The sequence below is a fragment of the Drosophila sulfurigaster genome, chromosome X (genome assembly GCF_023558435.1).
Source record: "Drosophila sulfurigaster albostrigata strain 15112-1811.04 chromosome X, ASM2355843v2, whole genome shotgun sequence".
NCBI lineage: Eukaryota > Metazoa > Arthropoda > Insecta > Diptera > Drosophilidae > Drosophila > Drosophila sulfurigaster.
Genome location: NC_084885.1, coordinates 27,964,717 through 27,981,355, shown reverse-complemented (window position 1 = coordinate 27,981,355; position 16,639 = coordinate 27,964,717). Strand labels below are relative to the sequence as shown.

The 16,639-nt window shown below is 32.7% G+C and overlaps 1 protein-coding gene across 4 annotated transcripts in view; it reads left to right on the top strand.

Moving 5' to 3' along the window:
* LOC133849395 (teneurin-a) overlaps window positions 1-16,639 on the top strand; it is a 348,228-nt gene that overhangs the window by 110,134 nt on the left and 221,455 nt on the right. The gene's annotated exons all lie outside the window — the stretch shown is intronic.

Below are 16,639 nucleotides of genomic sequence, written 5' to 3'. Positions count from 1 at the left end.
TCGATAATATAGATTTGATGAAAGAACTTTTAACAAAATTTAAAGCAGAAACATATTTCTTAATATTTAAATTTGTTTGGTAACAAAATTGTCACAGTTCAAGCAAAGTCCTTATAATTGATGTTCATGTGGTGCGCTTATCGATAACAGCAATCGATAACTGAGCCGCTTTTCTTTACAAATCGAAGCGAAGCGAAGACAAAGGCCAGCTACAAATGGGCAATCCTATTGTAAGCCAACAGCTGGAGCACAGTTCGCTTGGTTTACCACTGTTTTTGTGCACTGCACACAATGCTCGACACTCCACAGAGACAGAGAGAGAGAGAGACAGAGAGAGAGTGCGAGGGAGATGGAGTTCGCTTTGTGACAGTTGCCGTTACAATGCATGCAGATAAACAAGGGAAACAGAAGCAGCAGCAGCAGCAACAACAGAGAGCAACACTTCAAACAATAATAATAACACAATCAAGTGCCTTGTTCACACACGTTTTTCAAGTGTGCTCATTCCCCCGTCCCCCTCTCCACCACTCCCGCTGACAGACACTAGTTTCGAGTGCACAGACATATGCAGTTGCAAATTACGTATACGCAGCGTGCGCTGGCTGCCGGCCGGTCTTTGCATTCTTTTCACACATGCGTGCCCAAGAACAAGCTCCTCACTTCTGCCCCTTTGGGCAACCGCTGCGCTGCGCTGCGCTGCGCGACCAGCGACGCTATTACCGCTGCCCCCACTTCCCCCCTCCCTCTCCCTTTTAGCGAGTGAACATTTTAAGCCTTGAGGCCATCATCATCATCATCAGCATCAGCATCATCATCAGTTGAAGCTGCAGCACGGGAGCAAAATTTTGTAACAATAGCTGGAGTGGATGCACCTTTCTCTCTCTCCCTCTCTCTCTCTCTCTTTCGCTCTGCGTGTGTTTGTTTGCTACCATGTCTGTGTTTGCTTTAGGTAATCATTTCAACGTGGCTCATTCTTGGGCTCTGCATCTCGCATCTTTTCCGCCCATTTTCCATTTCCATTCCCATTCGCCAACGTCAACGTCTCTGGCATCTAAATAACCAAGGATTGTGCAACGTGCATCAGTCTCAGTGGTTTGCCTTGCCTTGCCTTAGCTTGGCGTGCCTTCCAGCTACATTGTGCGTGGAGGCATGCTCCAAGTCAAGCAGTCAGCAAGCTGTTCGCTTCTCTTTCTCTTCTCTTCTCTTCTGTTCTGTTCTCTACATTCCCAGATAAAAGCTGCTGCCAAGCTCTGCTCCCATAATAAATTCGAGTTTGACTGCCTTCTCTCTTGCACTCTGCTGACTCTGCTACTGTGGTCAACACACACACACTGACACACACACACGTACACACCTTGGCCCTCTGCACCCTCGTACATTGACAGCGTCTAAAGCTTAAGTAGCCATAACAATTCAAGCACATAAATCAGAAACAAAACATTTGCCCAAAATATTTGATCTTGCAACACACAAAACTTAAGCTTTAAGACATATATCATATATATATCACATATACCAAATATACTACGTATACCATATAAGATATATAGCAAATATACCGTACACACCATATATACCATTTAAATACCATATATACCAAATATATAATATATACCATATATACCGACTATACATCAAATATTCAACATATACCATACATAAAAATATACCATATATACCATATACTTACCATATATTCCAAATATATACCATGAATATTCCACATATATCATACATACCAATTATATACTATATATATATATACCATGTATATACCATATATACCAAATATACCACATACCATATACATATTAGGTTGGCCAAAAAGTCTTGCGGTATTTCCGATAGGTGTCTTTGCAAGCGCGTATATATAAAATATTCCACATATACCATATGTAAAAATATACCATATATACCATACATACCATATATATACCATATATATCATATATATAATATATATACATATATATACCATTTGTATACTATAATATACAATACATACCACATTAACCATATATACCATATAAATACCATATATACCGACTATATATCAAATATTCCACATATGCCATGTACAAAAATATACCATATATACTTACCATATATTCCAAATATATACCATGAATATAGCACATATATCATAGATACCAATTATATACTATTTATATATATATTTATACCATGTGTATACCATATATACCAAATATATAATATATACCATACATACCATATATTTCAAACATATACCATGAATATACCACATATATCATATATACCAAATATACCACATATACCAAATATACCATACATACCACATTAACCAAATATACCATATAAATACCATATATACCATACTTTCCATATATTCCAAATATATACCATGTATGTATATACCATATATTATATATATTCTATATCCCATATCTTAAGCTAGTACTGAATAAGAAATCAAGTATTTGCATACGTTGCGTATACTTAATATATATCAGGTTGGCTTTCTCAAGTTGATTGTGAATGTTGTCGAATTGTAGTTCGAAATGCAATTCAATTTTTATTAAACCATCACAGTAGTAATGAAAAATAATACACAGCCAAGAGTTGAGAGATTGTAATCATTGACAATTTTATTCTAAAATTCCCAACATAGAAATTTGAATCGATATAGATTTGGTTCCGAAAATAATAACTACAACCATATAATTTTAAAACTTGCGACTTTCAATACATTCAATCATATTTGCATTATTTATGATTCCTGAGAATTTGATTGGGATCCGATGAAAATTTTAAAAAAAATTTAAGAAATACGTCTGTATTGCAAATTTCACCTACTGCAATTGGGTTTTAGATGCTTTGGCAGACAATCTGGTATATTTCGACCTCTATGGTACTATATTTCGAATATTGTATACCCTTCGGTATATTTAAGTATTTTTGTGGTATATTATATAATATATTTTAAGAATAATTCCGCACTGTTTTGCTTTTATTCAAATTAGATAGATTTCATACTCCATTTAAATAATGTTGATATGAATTGATTTGATTTGATTGAATTTAAAAATCATGCTGAATATTCATCGATTTACCTTAAAGTATGTTGCTCCTTTTTCAATTATATTTAATTTTTATATACGATAATCATTATTTGTAGTCCCAGGAAACGTTTGCACCTAAAGTTTGTAATTATGTAAATGAATAAATTCAATTCTAATGTACGTCATACTTTCTGATTATAAGCATTACTTTCATTGTGCAGTAAAACTCTCCAGAGCGGACACTTCTATTAAGAGGACACTTTACATAAATATTTAATTTCATTTCACTCATGATTTTATCTGAAATTTCGTATATCTGCGTTCTTTCTCGTCTTTATTTTTGATAGCTCATCTTTATCAAGATCATAAATTTCAGAACATCGAACGCCAAACAAAAAACCTGAATTTAATAATTTAGCCTACAAAAAAAAAGAAATGAGAAAGAAACAAAAACCGAAAAACATATCAAAAACTGCTTAAAAAGTGGAAAGTTGCACAAGAAGAAAGCAAAGAAGAGGAAGAGGAGCAACAACAATAGCAGTGAACGTTGCAAAACTCTCGTTTATGTATGCATGATGGTATCTGCAATTTATGTGCACAACACACACACAACACAACACACACACACATAACATCAGAGTGATAGGCACGCAGCCTTCTGTGTGTGTGTGTGTGTGTGTGTGAGGCAAGAGTCAAGTTGGAAAATGTTGCCAGCCAACACCTTTTAATAGTTTCGACGTTGCTGCGCAAAATACCCTTTAATCAAAGGGCAAAAAGCGAGCATGCTAAACAAAAAATGTAAAAATCATTCGTAATCTGAAGATTTTATCATGATTATGCATCGCTCGGGAATATCTCAATGCAATAAGAAATTGTACTCGCTATTACAATAAAATATTAATAATCTTTATTAATGAAGAAATCATAAAAATTAATGTATTTTAATCATTCTGAAATTTTTCAAATCAAACTGCACGATCTCTGGTAATAATAAGTAATTATAAGTACACAGTAAAAAAGAGGAAATAATGTTTTTAGTCTTAAGTCAAGAACATGAAAATCACATGTTGACTTCAAGAACAATAGTTTGTCTATTTGAAATCAAAAGTGAAAAAAACAAACGGCTTTAATCGATAATTACTATATGTTGACAGTTTCATTGGCATTCTTCATGCTGTCAAATATTCAGTAAGAAATTAATTTTCATTTTTCATTTTGCAAAAAATTTTCAAGTATTCTTCTGCTGTAAGTTTCCTATTTCCTAAAAGTCAATTGAAATTTTGATCAATGTAACTCACTGGCATAGAACTTAAACTCCAATTGTGGCGATACTAAGATAACTCGCTTTTGAAGTCTATAAGAAGACGCTTGCTCCAGACAACTGGCAACTGTCTCTTACACATTCAAGTATACCGCTTTTAGAGTCAGAACGTAGAAGAAGGCTTAGAAACGAATGTTAATATTCGGAAAGAAAAGAAACAACTTAGGGAAGCAAGCATAAGTAAAGAAAAGAGCAGAGTCCAAGAAAAATGAATATGACATTATATTTATGGCAAGTATAAAATATTGAAATACTATATACTAAAGCATACTCATTCTCATTTAAAAATGAGCTCAAAAACAGATATTTTCCTACGTATATAAGTATTTAATATATACAGTTGCGAAATTAGGAATAGCACCAACTTTGTATCTTTTATTTGTTGATTATACTATACAACTTCTTAATTATGTTTAAATGCTCTAAAAGTTGTTTGAAATTCTGTTATATTTTGTACTCTATGGCATATTTTGAATGTAGTAATTTATCGTTATACCAAAAAAAAGTAAGAATGCTACGATCAAGTATCCTCGCAAATATACCAAAATAATATACTAATATACGCATTGTATTTTAGCTAGTATATTTTTATAGTTTCAGTATATAATTTGGGTATATTTTAGAATACTCTGGACTGTAGTTTACATACTTGCTTTCTTAGCGGCAGAATTTTTTAAGTAAAGATAATTATTATTCCCTTTGTTATATTGTAATAGTTATCGTAATATCAGTAGTATATTATTTTGTTATAATTTCGAGCACTCTGTAGCATTTTTATTTTGTTTCACTGACAGTCATTTTTAACACATAATTTTAGCATATTTTCAAGGACTCTTGACTGTAGCTTTTTTTTTACTTGTGTACTTAAAATACTTATTTTTGGCTATTAAATTTTAATGCTATTATTATTTATTTTGTTATATTGAAGCCAGAATTAAATGCCTATTCCATTTAGATTGACTTGACTTATATTTTAACAGGTTCGTTGCTTTTGCATATTCAATTTGGTGGCATTTGATTAATACTGTTAGCAAGCAACGAGATATGAACTTTGTGGCTGGGACAGAGCATAACTCCTAGTTGAGCACTTTTCAAGAGACGCGCAAAAACTTTTCGTTTTTGTTTTTATCTTCGCCTTGAGCTGTGTCTCCCCTTCTCCTCCTCTTTTTCCATTGCCCGCTCGCTGACACCATTTTGTAAGCCAGCCAAGTGTATGTGTATGTGTGTATAGGTGTGGTGTATTACCTGCCTGTTTTGTAGCTATTTTTAGTCGAAGTCAAGCTAAGAATTAAAAATTGTGTATGTGTGTGTGAGAGTGAAGTAAACTTTTGCGCTTTGACTTTGGCATGATTATGCGCTAAGTTCGCACATCTTGTGGCCTTATGGTTAAAGGACCGAAAAGAACCAAGAAAGGACTCGACAACAAACAAAACTGATGAACTCACAAAGCCGCAAAAACAATGACGAGGATTTCTTCACATTGTATCATAATTGATGTGTTTTCTGGGAAGTGGAAGTAACTAAAGTGCAATTGTAGACTCCACTTGATATTTATTTCTGCGCGTCTTGTCTTAGTCAAATTGTTGCACAACATGCAGACAATTAAAATTATTTACAGTTTCACATATAGTATTCGACTCTCTTTTTGTATTTTTATTTTTTTTATGTCAGTTGAAATGACCCGCTTTCGATTGCTTTGATCCCTTTTTGAGCTGTGAACGTTGAACGTTGAACGTTGCTGACTGCTGACGGCTGGCGGAATAAAAAAAAAATGGCAACATTGCAACAGTTGCACTTTAATGCGCAGCTGTGTGGCATGTGGCATGTGGCAGAAGGCATGTGGCATGTCCTCAAAAAGGAGCGCGCCATCAACAGCTTTGCAGCGAATTAAAACCAAAATATATGACGCAAAATGTTGCATAAAGTGCCGCGGCATGTCTCCGCCGTTACCCTTCCCCCCGTTTCCCCCCTTTACTATATTCCCGGCTATTTCTGGCGCACTCCTTTCGCAGTTCCCATTTCTGTTGCCGTTGCTATTGCTGTGTTCCCGCATCTCGGAGCTCAACGGGCACATAATATGCGCCTACGCAATTATTTTGCATGCCCCATTTTAACAATTTAAAGCGGAGAAAAAATACAAGCGCCGCATAGCTCGCTAACTGATGGCGCGACTATGGCATACCCTGTAAAAATGATAAAAAAAAATAAAACTCTAAGATTTTGTATATCGATCTGGTATATTTTGAGCTACATTTGTGTATATTTAGTATGAATTGGTATATTTATATACTATGAATATATGGTATATTTTGTGTTATATGGTACATTTCGAATATATTGGTATATTAATATACTAAATATATCGAAATGACTTTTTCTACCTATCTGGGATATTTTGCGTCTTATGGTATATTTAGAATGTATTTGTATATTAATATACCAAAAATATCGTTTCGTATATTTTAGTATTTTATCTCTAAGATTTTTATATCGATCTGGTATATTTTGTGCTATATTTGTGTATAACATATTTAGTATGAATTGGTCTATTTATATACTATCAATATATGGTATATTTTGTGTTATATGGTATATTTAGAATATATTGGTATATTAGTATACCAAATATATCGAACCGACTTTTTCTATCTATCTGGAATATTTTGTGTCTTATGGTATATTTAGAATGTATTTGTATATTAATATACCAAAAATATTGTTTCGTAGATTTTAGTATTTTATGGTGATAATTATTTGAAAACTTTGAGCGTTAAAATAACGCTATTAGACACTTTTTCTTTTATTGACTTAATTGAAGTTTTCTTGAATGTTTTTTTTTTTAAGTACTCGATTTACTGTAAAAGTATATCTGGTATATCTGGTATATTTTGTGATATTTTGAATGCAATGGTATATTGGTATACCAAATATATCGTTTGGTATATTTTACTATTTTGTCGGTACAATTCTTTGAAAACTTTTTACTTCAAAGATTGCTATCATTAAGAGTTTTAATTTAAAATTCAGAGAATTATTATTATATATTGATTTTTATGATATTTCATAAAATTTTTTATTAAACAAAAATAAGATATCAATAATTATTTTGAATAATTTTTTACAAAAATTCACAAAATTTTAAATCATGATGAAAATGCATAGAAATTCCTCAAAATATTTGAAAACTTTTAACTTTTCTTGACTCAACTGAAGTTTTGTTGATTAAAATCTATCCGATTTTTTTCTATTGAAAGCTTAGTGTCGTGTCTAAAACAAATAACATAACATTTAAATATTATCAATTAAACAAAATTGTAAAGTTAATAGTTTCGGTAATAAATATATTTAAAACTTATTTTGTATAAAAATTTAAATAATCAGTCTTATTAAAATATGGTCACAAAAGTGTGAGACAAACTTTTGAGCTAAGCCTACTTAAATGGTATAGCCTAACATATATCCCCTGATAGTGATTAATTGTGCAGGGTATATGGAAAGTATGAAGGATGAAGTAGAAATGTGAGCAAGTGAAATGTAAAAATGAACGAACGAACGAATGAACGACTGAATGAATGAATGAATGACTGAATGAATCAATGACTGAGTAAATGAGTGACTGAGCGAGCGAGTATTTCTACTGCAGCATCGCTCTTTCTTCACCACCCTCCACCGCCCACTCGCCTCCCCCCTTTAGCCTATATACAAGTATAAGGCAAAGTGGGGCATTAAAAAAATAAATAAAAAAAGAGTCGCATGGATGCAAAATGTAGAAGGCTCGCAACCCAAGTTGAGCCAGAGTCTGAAGCTCCAGCATTAAATTGAAGGGGCAGGCGCAAAGCGAGCAAAGAGTCGAGTCGAGTCGAGTCGAGTTGAGTTCGCTTTCATATGCACGCTTAAGTACGTTGCAAGTGTGGAAAAATCAACAATAAAGCGCGCCCAAAGAGAAAAATCAAGAAAATATTAAGTTAACCAAGCATCAAGCTGCAACTTGCGCTTGCCTCTTATTTTTTTTTCTCACTCTCTCTCAATATCTCGTATTTTTGTGATATTTCTATAAAGTTATTTTCTCATTAACTGCCAACCAAAATATGTTGATTAGAACGTGATGGAAATTTGATTAATTATGCTTAATTAAATGAATGAGAATTTATAGCCAATACTATGTTATATATTCATTTATAATATATATGTATATACTCGTATATATTTGGTACAATGATTTCTGAATTTATCTGCGATCCTCTTCAAATCTTTAACATTTTTCATGAATAAATTTTATATGTCAAAAATAAAGATTGAAGCTGCCGAATTTTTGATTGACAATCTGGTATATTATGTATTCTGTGGTATATTTTGCATGTTTGGTATATTTTTTGTATTTCTTGGTTTAAAAATTTGGTAATTTAAGTATAATACCGCATCATCAAGCATCAAGTCTGACTGTAGAGACTTTGCTTCATATCAGTTAATAACCTTAAAAATTAATTATATAAGTAAATTGTATATAGAGCTAAAAAAACGATTGCAGCTTTGAAATCTTAATTGCTCTGACATTCTGGTATATTTTGTGCTCTATGTTATATTTAAAATTGAGTAGTATATTGATATACCAAATATATCTTTAGGTATATTTTAGTATATTTTCGATTTTTTATATAACGCTCTTACAAACTTTTGCTTATATTCAGTGAACTTTAGGTTTCTTAATTGATTAAAAGTATATTGATATAAAACAGTACATTTATATACCAAATATATAGTTTGGCTTGGTTTGGTTTTCATTTAAAAATAATACCGCATTGTCAAGTACACTCAACTTTGCTTGCAATCAGCTAAACATCTTAGACGTTGTTTATGACATCATTTTAGATGACTAAAAATATAAAAATAATGACTCCAGCTGTTGGGCGTTAATGGCTTTGATTGACAATCTGGTATATTTTATACAACATGGTATATTTAGTATATAATAGCATATTGGTATATCAAATATATTATTTAGTATATTTTGACATTGACAATCTGGTATATTTTATACACTACTATACATATATTGATATATCAAATGTATTATTTAGTATATTTTAGTATCTTGTTAGTATATTAATTTGAAAACTTTTAAAGTTATTATAACACTCTTTCACACTTTTCCTTTTACTGACTTAACTGTAATTTTCTTAATTTCTTTTTTGGGTTACTCGACAGCGACATTTTTTGACCTCATCGAATTCTCTTTAAAGTCATTTGCATTCATCCATTTGTCATTTGACTGTTTTTTGCATTTGTCAAAAAGGAAATGGCGCGATCATCAAAATAACCGAATCTGTTGGAAGTGTCGAAATATTGCAATAGATTTAAATTGCATCGATTTGATTTATGTGCAACTAATTGAGCGATTGTTATTGTCTCTGCTGCTGCTGCTGTTGCTCATGAAAAATTTTGGTTCTTTGGCTGCGACTTGATTTGATTTTGGGGGCAACGTTTTGCATTACGCATTACGTATACGCCGCATTGGTCGCAGTGAATCATTCGCTGCCATTTCCTGGCATGCAAAATGCAACAACGCAAGGTGGATGAAGGGGAGAAGGAAGAAGGGGGAAAGGGGGAAAGGGGGGCAATCACAATTGTGAGTGGGTGTTGCGATTCGATGCGATTCATTTCGATTCGTTTCGATTCATTTCATTTCATTTGTATTTTCATTTTCATTTGTCGGCAAAGGAAAATTGTGCGCATTTCCTGTGACATCAATCGGCCGAGTTGCGTTTCATTGTTTTTGCCACAATGGTTATGCATATTTATTGCATGTGGCACCAGAGACACAGAGAGAGAAAGACAGAGAGAGAGAGAGAAAGGGAGAGAGAGAGTATGGAAAAGAGCAAAAAAAAAAATGCTGCGTTGGGCATTTTGCAAACGTTTCTTCATTTTTATTTTTCACGTTTTCTGTATTTTGCTTGATTTGTTGTTTTTGCTGATTGTTTGTTGATTGTTTGCTGCTGTTTGTTGTTGTTGTTGTTGTTGCTGATGTCTTGCTGTTGTTATTGTTGTCTGTTTGCCAAACCGCAAAATATTTAATTACATGTCGAAAAATTGTATTGTGATATGTTGCAGAGCACGTCAACGAAATCAACAGCAACAACACGACACTGGACACGCCCCCTTGCCGCCCCTTTAATGCATGTCTCCCCTCTTTTGTTGCTGGCAGAAACACCTGCTAACGCTTTGTGGCCAGATAAAGCGTCAGCGTCAAGCGCAAAATGTTGTTGTACAAGCATTTATGGCACAACATGCAAAAAGCAAAAAAAATGAGAAAAAAGACAACCTCATTACCAAGCGCACAGGACACAGTCATTGTAAATATCCTACACACACACACATGGTTGATACACTTATCAGTTCGTGGGGCAGACATAATTGCTTCCCATGCAACGTTGTGTGGCAACTTTGCCCTACCAAATTATTGACATAGAGCGAAAGAGTGCGACATGGAGCAAGTGTGAGTGTGTGAGAGCGAGAGAGGGAGGGAACAAGGTAGTTAGGGAGTGTGTGTGAGAGAGAAAGAGAGAGAGAGAGAGAGACCCTTGCTTCATGCCATTATAAAAGCCTGCTGTCTATCATCCATCTAATGAATGCAAATATAGCCACAATAAGTGTTGTTACAAATACATAGAGAGAAAGAGAGAGAAAGAAAGAGAGATAGGGAGAGAGAGAGAGGGAAGACATACCACACAAACACACACACACACACACTGTGGCCCATCTAAAGTTTCCATGAAATGGCAAAATTAATTTTCATGTTGTGCTACCTAAAAATAACGCGACTTCATTAATGACTCTGAGCCTCTCTCTTTCCACCTCCACAACAACATCAAGAACAAACAAGTAAGAAAGCGACAGTCGAGTGTGCTCGACTATAAGATACCATTTTGCATAAAAGCAAAACGGTGCTGCATTCAGCATAAAATATACCAATTAATATACCGTAAAAATACTAAAATATACCAAAGGCATATAAACAGTGTGGTATTCGTTTTTAAAATATACCAAACCGATTCGTCACAATATACTAAAAATATACTAAGGGCTATATTTGGTATATTGATCAAGTACCACATGCACAATATACCATAGAGTGTAAAATATACCAACATATTTCATATAAACAGTGTATTCATTTTAAAATATAATATTTAGTATTCATACTAAAATATGTCAAATGTTATATTTGGTATATTAATATAGTACCACATGCACAATATACCATAGAGTGTAAAATATACCAACATATTTCATATAAACAGTGCGGTATTCATTTTAAAATATACCGAATTAATATACTGCAAAATACTGAAATATAACAAAGGTCATATTTGGTATATTGATATAGTACCACATGCACAATATACCATAGAGTGCAAAATATACCAACATATTTCATATAAACAGTGTGACAATAATTTTAAAATATACCGAATTATTATACTGCAAAAATACTGACATATACCTAAGGCTATATTTGGTATATTGATATAGCGCTACATGCAAAATATACCATAGGGTAAAAAATATACCAGATTGTCAGCCAAAGCAAAGAATTTCTTAAATAACTTCCACATTTTTTATCTGATTGCAACTAAATTTTCAGGAATCATAAATAATGTAAATATGATAATATATATTGAAAATTCCTGAGCATAAAAATTACGCTTTATTCGACTTTCATCGATTTACGTGGGCGGAAGTGAAAAGTGTGCAAATATAACAAGTGCTGTCGAAAAAGAATTATACCTCTATGTCTTATAATCCCTGAGATTAAGGTGTTTATACGGATGGACAGACAGACAGACGAACATTGCTATATCGTCTTGGCTGTTAATGCTGATCAAGAATATATATATGATACTTTATGGGGTCAGAAATTCCTTCTTCTGCCTGTTACATAAGTTTCCTGTAGACACAAAGTTATAATACCCTTCTCCCTTATGGTTAGCGGGTATAAAAATGAATGCCAAGAAGCCAAAATGGGGGCGGCAAATTAGACAGAAAGAAAAAGAGAGATAGGGAAAAAGAGAGAGAGAGAGAGAGAGAGAGGGAAAGCAGCCTGGCAAGTGAATGAATGCTAAATTTAGACAAAGTTGGTTTAGAAGGTTAAGGCTAAGATTGTGGCTGCCTCGTATTAAATATCGTTAATTGATTCAGCGGCAAAAGCTATTGATATCTATATTCTATACATATGTATGTCGAAAGCTGCTCAAGTTGTCGCCACTTGTCGTTTGACTCACTTCAATTAGGCGACGCGAGGTGAAGAGGAAGCCAAATTATGGCCACAAAAATAAATGAAGAAAGTATTTAGCTTATTTTGTTAATTGTACTTAAAATTAATCAACACTTTGTGGGAAATTTTGTAATTAAATACAATTTGAAGAGCCTTAAACATTTTAATGTGAAATACTTCAAATTCGCAATCCAAATTAAAAATCTTGTAGAAATAGAACATATTGAACCATTTAAAGAAATATGTAGTTTTTTCTATTCTTTTTTTAATTTTTATTGGAAAAATACTCATTATTTACCTACAATTCTCAATAAGAAATTAAAGTTTCACAACTTTTGCAAAGAGTTGAAAAGATGCATCAGACTTGATGACAATGATAGCTTGCAGCTAATTAAAGTGTTGGCAAGTAAATTTAAGATTTTCATATCAAACAAAGAAGGGAAAAACTGTCAAACTATCAAACAGCAATATTACATTATCTATAAAACAATAACTTGATAATTTAAGAACACATTCTGAACATATTCTTATAAGATGTATTTATAATCGTATGAGTAACAAAACTGAATCAAAAGCTGGAGTGCAAAAGTATTAAAGCTGAGTTGAATATGAATAGTTTGTCGAAGTATTATTATGGCCATGTATCTTAAAGATGAGCTGAGCATGAGGAGAGCAATAAAATAAAGAAAAGTGTAGAATGCAGTGACCTCGAGGATTAATGCTTTCACTGTCTCTCTCTCTGCTTGAAGTGGAGTTTTATTCAACGTGCTGCATGCAGCATGCAGCATGCGGCACTTGCTCCATTACGAATGGAACAAAGGTAAATGTATCTGTATCTGTGTATCTGTATCTGTATCTGTGCAGCTGTGTATCTGGGCTTGTACGACATGCAGCTGCGTGTGTTTGGCATGTGTCTGAAGTATGTCGAGCATGAGAATGTTTATTACACGTGTTCCGAGTGGTTGCCTGGCCGTCGGAGCATCGAAGCATCGGGATGGGAGGCTGCTTGGCTCATCGAGGTGTGACAGGTGAAATGCCGAGACAGACGAGACAGACGATAGAGTTAAAACAAAAACACAAACAAAAACAAAAAGAGAGAACGAGAGTGAAATGGAGATGCAACAGATGCAGGCAGAGACATTTATGAACCAAACGATGAAATGAACGTAGCTTGAAATGAACACGAAATGAGAGCAAAAAACAAGCAAGAGCAATATAAAAACATCAAGCTGGAAAGAAATGCGCATAAAGAATGCAAAGAACTGTGGAGCGATAAAAGCGAAACATGATTGACGGATGCAGCCAAGAAAGCAAAAGACCAAGCATCAAAATGGTTCGAATTTATGCGAACCGGTTCACAAATGGTTCAAAGCAAACTGAAGGAAAGTATTTCATATATTCTCATGGCTGAAGCTCCAAATAAATTTTGTGAAGGGAGCAATTCAAATTTAAATGTATATATTAAATATTCCAAATAAAATATATTAAATAAAAATATTTTGTAAACAGAGAAATTCACTTTTAAGTATTTAAATAATAAATATTATAAATACTGCAAAAAAAAAATATATATATATACAATTATCTGATAAAGGAAGCAATTCAAATTTAAGTACATATACAATGAATTTTACAAATATTGAACTTCTAATAATATATAATATTCTTTTATTAGAATAGTAAATATAAACTGAAAGGATTCAATTACGTACGTTAAATTCTGAAATTTATTTAAATGGCATTTTGAAAGGTTCAAACTAAAGTTAAGCAAATTTATGTGAAAAATAATTTCCATTAAACAAGTGAAATTACTTGAAATTTGAGTTGTTTTTTCTTTCAGATTTTTAGTCAATTTTATTTGTAATTAACTTCGAAAATAACCGATTTTTTATATAAATACTTTTTCAAACAAAATGCAATTTAAAGATAGTAAAGTTTTTACATAAAATGTGCAAAATAACAGCCCAACTTATTTAATAAAAAAATTAGATTGTTTTGAAAATGCTTTAACTTATAAAATCAAGTGCTCAACAAATTGTTTATAGAAATCCCTTCAAAGGCGTTTAATTTGAATTGTGAAGATGCAAATTTGAGCGCTGCAAGTGAAAGTTGATCGATATTTGGAATAGATTCCAATTGTTGTCGTTGTTGCGTTTGTCCGTTGAGATTAGATAAATGAATGCTTCGCAGCAGAGAAAGACACTAAACTACAGTCAGTAAATCGCCTCCGTCCAGAGTTCAGGGCTGAGTCAAAGAGTCAAAGACTCTGAGTCGGAGTCCAAGTCCAAGTGAGAGTCAGAGTCAGTTATGGGTGGGTTAACTCTGCAAGTAATGGACCACTTGTCGTGCCCTTTTTGAGTGCATTCAAATGCGCACTCATCAAATCAAAAGCCAAATTGTCAGCCAGCCAGCCAGATGAGCCACTGGACAGACACTCAGCAGGAGGCAGAAGAAGGAGGCAGAAGGATCTGGGAGTTGGTCATAAAAGGCTAAAAGGCGGCAAAGTTGATGCTGCTGGCCACCCCACCTCCCCCAAAAAATACAAACACAAAAACGACTAATAACAGGCAACGTTTAAGAGCTGAGCTTCCATTTAATGCAATTGCTATTAAGTTCACTTGACGCCAGCTCCAAAGTAGAAGCTTCAACAATCCGAGACGCACACCACAATTGAGAATCGCTTTGAGATGACATCGTGATTTTCTTAAAGCACAAAAAATAAGAAGAGAAGCATTCGCTTCAATTCTTAAATTTGAAATAAAACAAATAAAACTGTGAATAACCTTCGACCTATTCGTATTCTTCAAATATACCACATCAACATACCAAAAATACTCAAATATACCGAATTCTATCACTGGTATATCGTTATAATACTATTATTGCGATATTATTCTCAGAATATAGCAAATTAATATACCAAAAATGTAAAAAAAAATACAAAATATATGCAAGGCCATTACATAAAAGCTTAAATGTACCAAATTAATATACCATCAAATACTAACTTATACTAAAAGCTAAAACGGCTATATCATTATTTTAATACAGTGCAATATTATTCCTAAAATATACCAAATAAATATACCGAGAAAATACTAAAGTATACCAACGAATATAACTAATATATCGATACTCTACTACTAGTGCGATATTATTCTTAGAATATACCAAAATAATATACCAAAAAAAAACTAAATGATACCTATTATCATAACTGCTATATAGATACACATAATACTACTACAGCATGGTATTATTCATAAGACATACCAAATAAATGTACCAAAAAATACCGAATTATACCAAAGGCTATATAAAACTTAAAATATACCGAATTAAGACATCCAAAAATACTAAAAGATAATACTAAAGTTACCAAGTTAAAACGTTGAAAAACACTAAAGTATACCAACAAATATAACTGATATATCGTTACTCTACGACTAGTGCGGTATTATTCTTAGAATATACCAAAATGATATACCGAAAAAATACTAAATGATACCTATTACTATAACTGCTATATAGATACATATACGACTACAGCACGGTATTATTCTTAAACCATATCAAATTAATATACCAATATAAAAAATACCAAAGGGTACATAATACTTCATAGCGGTATTATTCCTAAAATTTGCCAACTAAAAACATCTAAACAATACGAAAATATACCAATATTATTCTTAGGTATTATTCTTAAAATATATCAACTTAATATACCGAAAAAATACCCAAGGGATATAATTGCTGTATATACTGTTATAATTCAATTCTTAGAATATACCAAATTAATATACCAAAGGCTATAATTGCTATATCGTTATACTACATCGCGGTATTATTCTTAAAATGTACTTAATTAATATACCAGAAAATTACTAACGTATAACAAAAGCTATTGCTGCTATATAGTTAGTCTTGAAATATACCAAATTAATATACCAAATATACTAAAATTATATAACTGCTATATTGTTATACTACTATTCTTAAAAT